This window comes from Aotus nancymaae, unplaced genomic scaffold, assembly GCF_030222135.1.
Source record: "Aotus nancymaae isolate 86718 unplaced genomic scaffold, 86718_ANA_hifiasm-v0.15.2.pri h1tg000007l, whole genome shotgun sequence".
NCBI classification, from domain to species: domain Eukaryota; kingdom Metazoa; phylum Chordata; class Mammalia; order Primates; family Aotidae; genus Aotus; species Aotus nancymaae.
This window is the reverse complement of record NW_026988418.1, coordinates 35,790,359-35,804,495: the sequence shown is the minus strand read 5'-3', so window position 1 is coordinate 35,804,495 and position 14,137 is coordinate 35,790,359. Positions and strand designations below refer to the sequence as shown.

Below are 14,137 nucleotides of genomic sequence, written 5' to 3'. Positions count from 1 at the left end.
AATAAGAAATCAACTACTGGCACAAATAATACCCATCATAAATGAATCTCAAAAATAGTATGCTAAATGAATGAAGCCACACACAAGAGTACATACTGTATGATTATATTTATATGAAATCCTAGAAAAAGTGGGAAACAGTAAAATAAAAGAAGTTAACAGGGGTTGAGGGATTGGGGCACAGATGTAATGCAAAGTGGCATGAGAAATTTCTTTGAGGTAATGGAGGTGTACTAAAACTTGATTGTGATGGTTCTCATATCATTCTATTCATTTACCAAAAATAATTAAATCCTACACTTAAAATATATAGAAATTTTATACATAAAGTTATAAAAAATCAGAAAAAAGAACATTAACATGACCCCTGTGAAAGGATGGCTTGCAAATTCATGAAACATTTCAAATTTTTTTATAATAAAATGATATAGGAGCTTAAGGATGAAATAACCAGTATAAAAAAAGAACCTAATTGTTCTGACAGAGCTGATTAACACAATGCAAGAATTTCACAGTGTAATCACAAGTATTAACAGCAGAATAGACCGAGCAAAGGAAATAATCTCAGAACATAAATAATGGCATTCTGAAATAAGACAGTCAGATAAAAATAAAGAAAACTAATGATAATGAATGAATAAAACCTCTGAGAAATATGGGATTATGTAAAGAGGCCAAGTCTGTGAACCATTGGCATTGCTGAAAGGCAGGGGAAGAAAGCAAACGACTTGGAGAACATATTTCAATGTTTGGCCTGTGATATCAGATATCATTATAGGATATAGGACACTGTCCATGAAAATTTCTGAAACCTTGCTAGAGAGGCCAACAGTCAAATTCCGGAAATACAGAGAAAGCCTACAAGATTCTATACAAGAAAATTCTTTATAAGACACATAATTATCAGATATTCCAAAGAAAATGAAAGAAAGAATGTTAAAAGCAGCTAGAGAGAAAGCTAGGCCACCTACAAGGGGAAGCCCATTGGGCTAATAGCAGACCTCTCAGCTGAGACCCTAGAAGCCAGAAAAGATTGAGGACCTATATTCAACATTCTTAAAGAAAAACATCTTCAACAAAGAATATCCTATCCAGCCAAACTAAGCTTTCTAAGCAAATGAGAAATAAGATTATTTTTAGATCAAGAAATGCTGAGAGTTTGTTACCATCAGACCTGCTTTACAAGAAATCTTGAAAGAAGCTGTAAATATAGAAAGATCACTACCAGCTAATATAAAAAACACTTAATTATACAAACCAGTGACACTATAATGCAACTGTGCAAACAAGCCAGAAAAATAACTTAAAAGCCACAGAGTGGCAAGCTGGATGAAAAATCAAGACCTTTTGTTATGGTGTCTTCAAGGGACCCATCTCATATGTAATGACACCTAGAGGCTCAAAATAAAAGGATGGAGGAAAATCTACCAAGCAAATGGAAAACAGAAAAACACAGAGATTGCAATACTAATGTCAGACAAAACAGATGTTAAACCAACAAAGATCAAAAAAAGACAAAGAAGGGCATTACATAACGGTGAAAGTTCAATTCAACAAGAAGACCTACCTATCCTAAATACATATGCACCCAACACAGAAGCACACAGATTCATAAAGCAAGTTCTTAGAGAACTGGAAAAGAGACACAGACTGTCACACAATAATAGTGCAGGACTCCAATAGTCCACAGACACTATTAGATCATAGGGGCAGAAAATAAAGATACTCAGGACCTGAAATCAACATTGGACCAAATGGATCTGACAGACCTCTACAGAACTTTCCACGGAAAACCAACAGACTATACATTCTCATTGCCACATGGCACATGCTTTAAAATTGGTCACATAATTGGATATAAAACAATCCTCAGCAAATGCAAAAAAAAAAAAAAAAAGAACAAATCATACCAAGTAAAACTCTCAAATCACAGTGCAATAAAAATGGAAGTCAAAACTAAGAAAACTGCTCAAAAGCATGCAATTACATGGAAATCAAACATACTCCTGAATGACTTTTGAGTAAATATGAAGTTAAAGAAGAACTCAAGAGGTTATTTGAAACTAATGAGAACAAAAATACAACATATCAGAGTCTCTGTGACACAGCTAAGGCAGCTTTAAGAGGAAAATTCATAGCATTAAATACCCACTTCATAAAGTTAGAAAGATCTCAAATTAACAATCTAACCTCATAACTGAAAGAATTGGAGAAGAACAAATCAACCCCAAAGCTAGCCAAAGATGAAAAATAACCAAAATCTGAGCTGAACTGAAGGAAATTGAGACACAAAAAACATTTAAAAGATCAACAAATATAGGAGTTGGTTTTTTGAAAAAAATAATAAAATAGGCTGCTACGTGGATGAGTGAGGGAGAATACAGAGAAAAATCCAAATAAACGCAATTAGAAAAGATGAAGGGGATGTTACCATTGACCCCACAGAAATACAAAAAACCATCAGAAACAACTATGAACACCTCTTTGCACACAAAGTAGAAAACCTGTAAGAGACTGATAAATCCCTGGACAAATATGTCCTCCCAAGACTGAACCAGGGAGAAACTGATTTCCTGAACAGACCAATAATGAGCTCTGAAATTGAATCAGTAATAACCTACCAACCAAAAAAATCCCAGGACCTGATTGCTTCACAGGCAAATTTTACCAGATGTACAAAGAAGAGCTGTACCATTCCTATGGACACTATTCCAAACAATTGAGAAAAGATTCCTCCCCTGTTCACTCTATGAGGCCAGCATCATCCCGATACTAAAACCTGGCAGAGATATAAGAAGAAAAGACATTTTTATACCATATCCTTGAAGAACATGGATTCAAAAATCCTCAACAAACTACTTGATCAGTGAATCCAGCAGCACATTAAAAATGAATCTACCACAATTAGGTTGGTTTCATCTCCCAATGCAAGGTTGATTAAACATACACAAATCAATAAATGTGATTCATCAGATAAGCAAAACTAAGACAAAAACCACACAATTCTCTCAACAAATGCAGAAAAGCTTTTTGATCAAATTTAACATCCCTTCATGCTAAAAACTCTCAATAAACTAGGTATTGAAGGAACATACCTCAAAATAATAAGAGCCATCTATGACAAACCCACAGCCAACATCATACTGAATGGGCAAAAGGTGGACACACTCACTTTGAAAACTGGCACAAGACAAGGATGCCCTTTCTCACCACTCCTATTCAACATAGTATTGGAAGTCCCAGCCAGAGAAATCAGGCAAGAGGAAAAGACAAAAGTGCATCCAAATAGAGAGGAAGTCAAACTATCTCTGTTTGCAGAAAACATGATTCTATATCTAGAAAACCTTATACTCTCAGCCCAAAAGTTCCTTCAGCTGATAAAAATCTTCAGCAAAGTTTCAAGGGCACGAAACTCAATGTATGAAAATCATTAGCATTTGTATACACCAACAGCAGCCGAGAGAGCCAAATCAGTAACACAATCCCATTACAATTGCCACAAAAAGAATAAAATAAGAATACAGCTAACCAGGGAGGTGAAAGATCTCCACAGTGAGAATTACAAAATACTGCTCAAAAAAATTAGAGAAGACACAAACAAATGGAAAAACATCCCATGCTCATGGATAAAATCACTATCATCAAAATGGCCATATTGCTCAAAGCAATTTACAAATTCAATGTGACTCCTATCAAACTACCAATGATATTCTTCACAGAACTAAAGAAAAAAAAAAACTACTTTAAAATTCACGTAGAACCAAAACAGAACTGGAATAGCCAAAGCAATTCTAATCAAAAAGAACAAAGCTGGAGGCATCATGCTAGCTGACTTCAAACTGTACTGCAGGAATACAGGATACAGTAACCAATACAACATGGTACTGGTATAAAACCAGACACATAGACCAATGGAACAGAATAGAGAGTGCAGAAAAATGGCCACATATCTATGACCATCTGATCTTTTACAAAGCTGGCAAAAACAAGCAATGGGGAGAAGACAACCTATTCAATAAATGTTGCTGGATAATTGGTTAGCCATATGCAGAAGGTTGAAGCTGGACCTCTTCCTTACACCATATACAAAAATCAAGTCAAGATGGAATAAAGACTCAAATGTAAAACCCAAAACTATAAAATCCTGAAACACAACCTACGTAATAACTTCCTGGACATAGCAGTGGGCAAAGATTTCATGACAAAAATATCAAAAGCAATCACAACAAAAGCAAAAATTGACAAATGAGATCTAATTAAACTTCAGAACTTCTGCAGAGCAAAAGGAACTGTCAACAGAATAAAGAGAAAACCTACAGAATGGGAGAAAATATTTGCAAATACCTGACAAAGGTCTAATATCCAAAGTATATAAGGAATGTAAACAAATTTACAAGAGAAAAACAACCCCATTAAAAAGTGGGCAAAGGACATGAACAGACAATTCTCAAAAGAACACATACATGTAACCAACGAGCATCTGCAAAAAAGCTCAGTATCACTGATAAAGAAATGCAAATCAAAACCACAATGATATACCGTCTTACTCCTGTCATAATGGCTATTATTAAAAAATTGAAAAATAACAGATGCCTGAAAGATTGTGGAGAAAAAAAAAACACATATGCTGTTGGTGAGAGTGTGAATTAGTTCAACCATTGTAGAAAGCAGTATGATTATTCCTCAAAGACCTAAAAGCAGAACTACCATTTGACCCAGCAATTCCATTACTGGGTATATACTCATAAGAATATAAATCATTCTGCCATAAAGACACACACACAAGCAAATGCTCACTGCAGCATCATTAACAATAGCAAAGACATGGAATCAACGTAAATGCCTATCAATGGTAGAGTGAGTGAAGAAAATGTGGTACATATTTACTATGAAATGCTATGCAGCCATAAAAAAAGAGATCATGCCTTTTGTGAATCTGGAGGCTATTATCCTTAGCAAACTAATATGGAAACTAAAAACTGAATACCACATGTTCTCTCTTATGAGTGGGTCCTAAAGGATGAGAACTCATCAATACAAAGAAGAAAACAATAGACACTGGGATCTACTTGGGAGGAGAAAGGGGAGCAGAAAAAATAACTATTGGCTACTAGGCTTAATACCTGGGTGATCCAATAATCTCTGTACAACAAATCCCTGGGCATGAGTTTACCTATATAACAAACCTTCACATGTGCCCCCAAACCTAAATAAAATTTGTAAAAATATGTCTATATATATATTTTAAATTTCCAAATATTTGGGGATTTTCTAGATATCTTAATTACCTGATTTTTAATTAATTCCATGGTATTCAAGACATATTCTGTAATGTTTTATTTTTTTTGGTAATAGTTATTCCAAATAAGGTGAGATGATAACTCACTGTGGTTTTGATTTGCATTTCCACAATGATTAGGAGTAAAAAATACTCATATTTTTATGTATATGTTAGCCATTTGTATTTCTTCTTTTGAGAAATGTCTATTCATATATTTTGCTCATTTTTAAATCAAATATCTGTTGTTTAACTATTGAGCTTTTTTAGTTCCTTACATATTTTGAATATTAAATCTGTTAGATTCAGTGCATATTTTCTCCCATTTTGTAGGTAGTCTCTTCACTCTGTTGATTGTCTTTGCTCTGCAGAAGCTTTTTAGTTTGATATAATCTCATTTGTTTATTTTTACTTTAATTGTCTGTGTTTTGATTTTGTCTGTTATTTGATTTACATTTCTGACCTGGAATGTAAATCAGTATAGCCACTATGGATAATAGTAGGGAAGTTCCTTTAAAAAGATTTAAAAAAAATGGAACTACCATATGATCCAATAATAACACTACAAAGTACTAGATAGGTATATATCAAAGAAAATAAAATCAATATACCAAAGAAATATCTGCACTCTCAGGTTTACTGCAGCACTATTTACAACACCTCAGACTAGGAATCAACACGTAAGTGTTCATCAGTAGATGAATGGATTTTTAAAATGTGGCACATATGCACAATGGAATACTATTCAGCCATAAAAAGAAATGAAAGCCTGTCATTGGTGACAATGTGGATGAAACTTAAATGTTAAGTGAATTAAGCTAAGCACAGAAGGACAAATACTGCATGATCTCACTCTAACTGAAGATTTTTTTAAATTGATTTTTAGAAGTGGAGTAGAATAGTAATTGCCAGAGGCTGGGGAGAGGAGGGAGGAAGATGTGTAAAGAGACAAGTTAGTCAACAGGCATAACGTTATAGTGAGATAGGAGAAATAAGTTCTTGTTCTATTACACAGTAGGATGACTGCAGTTAACAATAATGTATTGTATATTTCCAAATGGTTGGAAGCGAGGATTTGGCATGTCCTCAACCACAAAGAAAGGACATGTGTTTGAGGTGATGAATATGATACCTTCCCTGATTTGATTATTATAATAGGTATCAAAGCATCATACTGTACCCATAAATATATACAATTGTCATGCCAATTTAAAAGAAAACTTCAAACATTTATTTTGAAATATATTGAGATTTACTGAGTGGTATATATTGAGGCTAAACATATAAACTATCTCAATTTTGATTTTATATAAGACATACATATACAAAATGTACATTCTTTATCTGTTGTTTACTTTAATTGAAATATTCTTACTTGAACTTCATTAATGAAGGATATCTTCATGGGATACAGAATTCTCAGTTGACTTTTAATTTTTTTTTTTTTTTGCCATTTAATGATGGAGTTTTCTTGTCTTCTAATTTCTACTGTATCTGTTAAAAAATTCAGCCATCATTCTTATAGTTGTGTCCTTGTACATAATGATTAATATTTTCCTTGTATTTTTCTGGCTTCTTCATCTGTTATACATGGCTCTCTTCTCTCCAGGACTATGCCCTGCAACTCTCAGCTACCTCAGCATCCCCTAACTGCTCTATTCATTTGAGGGCTCCTACCTCCTGGACTGTTCAGGAAAAGGCTTTGCAGAAAAAAGAACAACTGAGGAAAATACTATGCACTTTCTGTGTTTTCTTTCTTTCATAATCCTGTGCTGCCTGTATCCAATTGCCTGAAGCTCATTGCTGATATATATACTCCAGTTTTATAACTGAATAAGGGAGGGTAACTCCAATACCAATTATTCCTTTGTGCACATGGAAATCACACTTTAATGGGGAAATAGATAGTAAACAAGATAATTAATTTAAAATTTCTATGTTAGGTACTAAAGACTAAGAAGAAAATAAATTGGAAGCATGGATATGGAATGTTGTATAGGTATGGTGAGTCAGGAAAGATGATTGTTAAAAAAAAGCATTTGATATTTTTGAAAAATCATTCAATGAAAGTTTCACTGTGAAAATGTTCTTAGAAGAAAGTTAAGAGAGTGAGCCATGCAGATACTGGCAGGAAGGACCTTCTAAGAGAGAAGAGTAGCCAGGACAAAGGGATATGTGGCAAGAATATATATTGCATGTTGGTAGGAAAGTGAGGTAGCCAGTGAGACTAGACCTAAATGAAGGAGAGAGTGTTAGGAGATGAATTTACAGATATAAGTGAGGATCAGATTGGATAACATTTTCATCACTTGCAAGATTCTATTGCTTTCTTTGAGCAAAATAGGAAGCCAGCAGAGGGCCTTCAGTACAGATATTTTACTATGTCTGGCTTTCATGTGACACATAACGTCCTTGGGAACCAAATTCAGGATTCTGAAACAAACTTGAGTCCTGTGAATGTGGTGGAGTTGCAAAGCTTTTGTGTTTGGAGGAAACTTACCTGACTGTCCGTATACCACAATGTTGCCTTGAAGTACTACTATGCCGCGCTAATCTCAGGGCAATTTGAGCCTGCCTCCGGACATCTCTGGATGTCAATCAAGCAATATTCTGTGCAATCATTGGCCACGTGCCTAAGCTTAATTGTGCCAGTTAGCTTTTACTTTAGTAAAATAACTTATAAGTTCTCAGTTATGAGAATTTTTTCCATAGGGGGGATTCCATGGTTATTTAGTTTTTTAATTTAAAGGATAGTGACTGTGCTGTCATATGAGTGAAGAGTTTATTCACAAATCACTCAATGAAACCACGTCAGTTTGATTGCTTGGATTATAAAGTATACCTCTATTCCAAGTGGCTTAAACAATAAAGGGCAATAATTGCTTCATATAATTCGAAGGCCCAATGGTGCAGTAATGTCATCAAGGACTCAGTTTCTTTCAGACTCTCTGTTGTGCCATGAAAGAAGCTGGCTTCACTCTAAATCTGGCTTTCCTGTTAAGTCCTAATGCGGCTGCCAGCAGTTGGCCTACATGGTACATTCTCATCCAGCAGCACAGAGGTCATCAAATAAATATCTGATGTTCCTACTAATGGAAACATGGGGAACAGATTCCTGTGTTCTGGGGAGTGTCATGTTATGACTGGTTGAGACTTAAGCTGCTTGAAATATTGTGGAAAGAGGGATGGGATGGCCCTAATTGATTTAAACAGCTGGGAGCCTACCTACCGTGCAGAAATGAAACCAATATCACCCGAAACAAAGCTGATACAGCATGGGAAAGAATGGAATGGGTGCAGAGAAGAAGATGAAAATAAAGAATTCACCAGTGCCAGGACCTCTTCATTCAGTCTATTCATTACTAGAAAGCAGACTCAATACACTCCAGCTTTCATCCTCACAAGTGGAAGAGAGGATGAATATCACTAGCTCTGAGTCCTCCTTGGAATGAATGAGCTCTACAACTGTTGCAGAGTTGTCAGTTATGATGGTAAAGGATTGAGCTATATTAGGATAGACTAGAGTTAAAGTAAAATAGAGAGTATTATAGAGCTGCTAAAAGTTCTGATTATGGCCACGGACGAGAAAGACAAGTTTCCACAGTTTAATTTTTCAAGGCAGTTTGGACAAGAATGCAATCTCCATTAATCACTGGATAACTTTGATTGTTTTTGAAGACCTCTCATTTTAAAAACATTAATATTCATCCAAGAATATGAGAGCACAATTCGTAAGTTGTAGCTTAGGATTTTTCTTTTGGAGACAGAAGTATATCTTGCAAGTGTGATTACAGTTAGCTGAAAAATTTGCTTAAGCACAAAGAGAATAGTAAAAGAACATAGTAATAATATTTTGTAACAATCAAAAGAAAAATAGTAATGGTAAATGCTCACATTTAATCAAGTACTTGCTGTGTGATAGCAAAGAAATTTACATGTGTTTACATATTTGATCCCCATAATTTTATGAAGTGACTGAGATAGAGAACTTAAACACCTTACTTTGACTTTGGTTCAGCAAGCAAAAAGCATGGATAAGAGATGCTCACAGGCACTCTGACTTTAGCACTCATCTTCATACGTATTTATCTATCTAGGAAGTCTTATAAGATCTTTTTCATTAGTTGTTATGAAATGTATACATAAACTGATGAGATTTGGCTGAAAATATGGTTCTGTATTCATCATATTTTTTGATCCTTCCTGTAAGCCCCAAAATTTAGATTTTATGGGATTGGCACAAAATATTGGAGGCTGAACACAGTTAATTAACACAGATCACATGTACTGGAGTTCTCGAAAAAAATCCACGTATTGAGTTTATGTCACAGGAATCTAGGCCCAGACTATAATAGCACAATTATATACAGTCTTCAGAGATATCTTCCCAAATTTACAAATGAGTTGTACATTTATTGAAATCAAAAGAATGGGAAGAAAATGTAAGATAAGCTAAAATAGGGTGGCAGTAGAATGAGAAGCAAATTCAGTAAGAAAAGTGATATTAAAATAATCATCAAAAGAAAGATAAAAGCTTGAATAAGATATAGAGTTCATTACAGAAGCAGAAGAATAGAAGGAATCATGGGAAAGAGTAGGAAATGTTAGGTCAAACATGCAGGTGGATAGACATTCTTGAAGTACTAAAAAGAAAGGAAAGCCGACCTTTGCTGACTTTAATTATTCTATGTGTTCAAAATGGAATATCCATTTAAGAATACAGATAATAAGTAGGCAACTTCAATAACCCAAAACAATAGTTCTCTTTTCTGTGGATTTTATTCCAAATCAACAATATATAAGTACCAATTCATTCTTTGCTGTCTTTTATTTATTTACCTCCTACCCATTAAGTTTCCAGTTCTGCATTCATGTCCTGTTATTGCTTATTCCTTCAATCCAAAGCTCATGGGTGTTTAGAGTGTTTAGTTCTGTGCTTGGACTCTGGTTCTAGAGATGACAGAAACACAATTCTTGCCCGATTTAAGCTAACAACCCTTTAAAGGAGACAAGTATGTTAATCATGAGATCACAATTTAAAGACTGCCATGAATGTAACACAGAAACCAATTCCTGATTTACTAACTGGAAATATTTGATAAATAAGTATTTAAAATTAACATGAGATGAGATTAAAAAGAGCATCTACTCAGAAATCTGGTATCCATAAAAAGAGAGAGAAAAAAAGATTGGCAAGAAAGGAACCCAGCAAAGGAGAGCAGCCTCAAGAATGACTGACTGTAGACATAAACAACCAGAGGGCCTGAACCAGTTTTCTTATCAATGCCAGAAAAAGAGAATAATAACAGCAAAGACAAATGGCAGGGTCACTAACTCAGGTATGAAAATTGCCAATAAAAACCAATACATCAGACATATTAGAAAAGAAACTTTGCTTTGAGAATGAATCATAGACCCTTGTGATCACTGAAGCCTGTAATATAGCTCTAGAATATTTCAGCAACTTATTATTCCATCCTATCAGATTTAGAAAAAACGACAGGCTGAATGCTCAGCCTGTTTAAGCTATTTCAGAAATTAATTCCAAATATTAAACCAAAGAGAACTGCTGCAAAATATAAGTAAGCATACAAGTTTGCTAAGCCTGAATGGTGATAATAAGACTTGCACGAGTGCTACAGCATTCTAATCAATGTCTAATTGACTCAGTAATTAAAAAAAAATCTGTCATATAATTTTTCTATAGATCAAAAGCCTACTAAAATGTGTGAATTTAATTTTGAGCTAGAGTTTATAGTCAGACATTTGTCATAGGTCAAATAGTTCAACAATTACTTTAAACATATATTTATATTTTATATAGGTTCTCATTGACTGGTAGTCAGCCAGCTGCCAAATTTATAGGTATTCTTTTTCTAAAATAAATCCATATTAATTCTCAACTAACATAGCTCAGATACTTGCCCAATATACTAGACATCAAAATAATGAAGGATATAGATACTTTACCAACTAAATTAATGAAAAATACTAAACCTTATTGTACCTTGAATAGGTGATAAGCAATGCTCTTCTGAGATTTTTAAAAACTGTACAGAAATACATGCACACACATGTAGATAAAATACAAACTCAAACAATTTTTTTTTTCTTGGAAAGCAGGCTTTCTCCAATTGCAAGCCCATTAGGAGCAAATCATGTAATTTATCAAATTATCTTGATTTTATTAAAAACATGTTTAAATTATCCCAAATGAATGGAAATGTATCTTATATTATAATAACATGTATCTAAAATGTTTTCCTTTTAGTTATTTACTTCCATTTTAAAACACACACACACACACACACACACACCTTCTCTTGATCTTTGGCTGTGTACACTAAGTAAAATAGTATCCCTATTTGCCAAGTAGTAGTAAACAGAAGAATTGACTGCTAAGATAGAGCCTTCTGTTGCCCACAGGAAAACTTCTGCATGAGCTTAACATGATCCTGCCCACCTGCTGCCCTTATTTAATCTAGAAATAGACACCTTACTGAATCTGAGTCAGTCACACATTTTCCGGATGAATGCAGACTTTGAGAGACAAATATCATGTTGAATCATAGCCAAATTGCATGAATGGCTTTTCTCTTGAGTGAAAGTTAAACTTCTATAGAAACCCTGAAAGATGCCGTGTGACTTGACTTTCCAACTCCTTTTTGGGTTATGATGAGAAGTTTTAAACAAGCATCTTTCTAATGAATTCCATTTGTCTTTTTATGTTGTCAAAGCACTATAACCAAATCAATTCAAATCAAACAGTTGGGTATCTGGTTTGTTCCATTACTTTGCTCTATGCACACACCTACCTTACTGTTACTAAAAGTTCCACCTATTATTAAATAAAAATCAAACAATTTATCCTTCTGCACATAAAAAGGATGGCACATCTCTGTCCTCCAACCCTACAAAAAGTTTCCTTTCTGTGCTAAATAATAATAGTTCCTTTATAAAAATTAATTATTTACTTACCTCCGAGTTTTATTTACTACTTACTTTACAAATTCCATTTAAGTTGAGTCTTGCTTGTCTGTCAATACCAAGAGCTTTAGATGTCTGATATGAGAAAGAAAAAGAGAGAGAGAGGCAGAGAGAAAGAAAGAAAGAGAGAAGGAAAGAAAGAAAAAGAAAAAGAAAGAAAGGCAGGCAAGGAGGGAGGGAAGGAAGAAGGAAGGAAAGAAAGATGGAAGGAAGGAAGGAAAAAAGGAAGAAAGGAAGTAAGGAAGGGAAGAAAATATCCACTATTGGATACAGTGAATATATCCAATCCCAGTACATACGAGAGGTATAGCAAATTATCAAATAGCTCATTTCATGAATTCCGTGACGTCTCCTACTAGCAAACTTTCCTTTTATTAATTGATTTCAAAAAAACAGCCATGGATAGTTATTAAATATAAAACAAAAAAAGCCAATTTAGTTTCTGAACAAGCTCCAGAAAAGATAGCTTATGAGGAAGTAGGTAATTGTTTATTTGGCTGCTTAGATTCCCCTTCAGGACAGAAGAACCTGTAATCCCAACTGTGAGGAATGCTACTGGAAGATAATGCTCAACTATATGTTTCAGGAAATCTCAGAAAATTGCCCTTAGCTGAAGAGCCCTGCATTGCTCAAGGTCATACCTCCTTCCTGAAGAAGCCTACATCCAATGTCTGGTTGATACAAAAGTATGAACACCCAGCCTCCTTTCAACAACAAAAGACCACTGAAGGGCCATCTATTAATATCTGCAGAGCTCCCATAGAATTGGTTGAAACTGTGTTGAGACTGCACTGCTGCAACAGCTCTGTCACCTCCCAGTCCTATCTCTACCTCTTACTTCTATAGTTGCTGACTCTGACTGCACTTCATAATAAACTCCTAGCATTTTAATCTCTTTCTCAGAGTCTGCTTCCACAGAATGCAACCTACAACAAATACCTAGAAGAAAAAATTAATTGAGAAAAGCATGACCAGGGGCTGGTGGCTCATGCCTGTAATCCCTGCACTTTAGGAGGCCAAGGTGGGCAGATCACTTGAAGTCAGAAGTTTGAGACTAGCCTGGCCAACATGGTAAAACCCCATCTCCACTAAAACTACAAAAAATTAGCCAGGTGTGGTGGCACACGCCTGTAATCCCAGCTACTTGGGAGGTTAAGGCAGGAGAATTGTTTGAACCTGAGAAGCAGAAGTTGCAGTGAGCCGAGAAAAGCATATACACAATTTAAGTAAACAAAAACATAATACTACCTAAATAGTAGCTACTTAATTCTATTCGCTTTTCAATTTGTGATGTGCATCATACTAAAATACTAAATATTTTTCCTGTTAACACTAAATGCTTTGCATACTAATACTAAACATCTTAACTGGATTACTTCTGAGTTTTGTATGTGCATTATACTGCACGGTTTACTTGCATTATCTTACTTAACCCACATAGCAACCTTATACATAGGCATCATTATTTATCAATTTTACAGGTGAAAGCAATTAATTCTTAGGCAGTTTAAACAAGTTGTTCAATATCAAATAGCCAGTAAGTGCCAGAATCAAGAGTAAAACCAATTAAGTCTAATTGCAAACCCACTTATTTCATCACTTCTATAGGTACTATCCAAGATCTCAAATCAGAAGCACAATCTACAATTCAGAAATGAAACTATAGCATGCATATTTCCTGTGATACATTCCTCTCTTACGTTGTTAGTGGAAAGTCCAGAGTTGATTAGAACAATTCTTTAGTCAGCATCTGACCCAGTGGCAAAAGATATTTGCTAATAAGTTGTCATATGTGAGTCTATCATTTGGGTTCTTGAACACTTTGCTTGTTTGGTGAAGATAAGATTTTGCAACACAGAATTCAATGTCAAC

General features: G+C 34.7%; 1 pseudogene; it reads left to right on the top strand.

The window, feature by feature from the left end:
• Positions 1-316: 316 nt before the first annotated feature.
• Positions 317-412, top strand: LOC135273487 (U6 spliceosomal RNA; annotated as a pseudogene).
• The last annotated feature ends 13,725 nt before the right edge of the window (positions 413-14,137 follow it).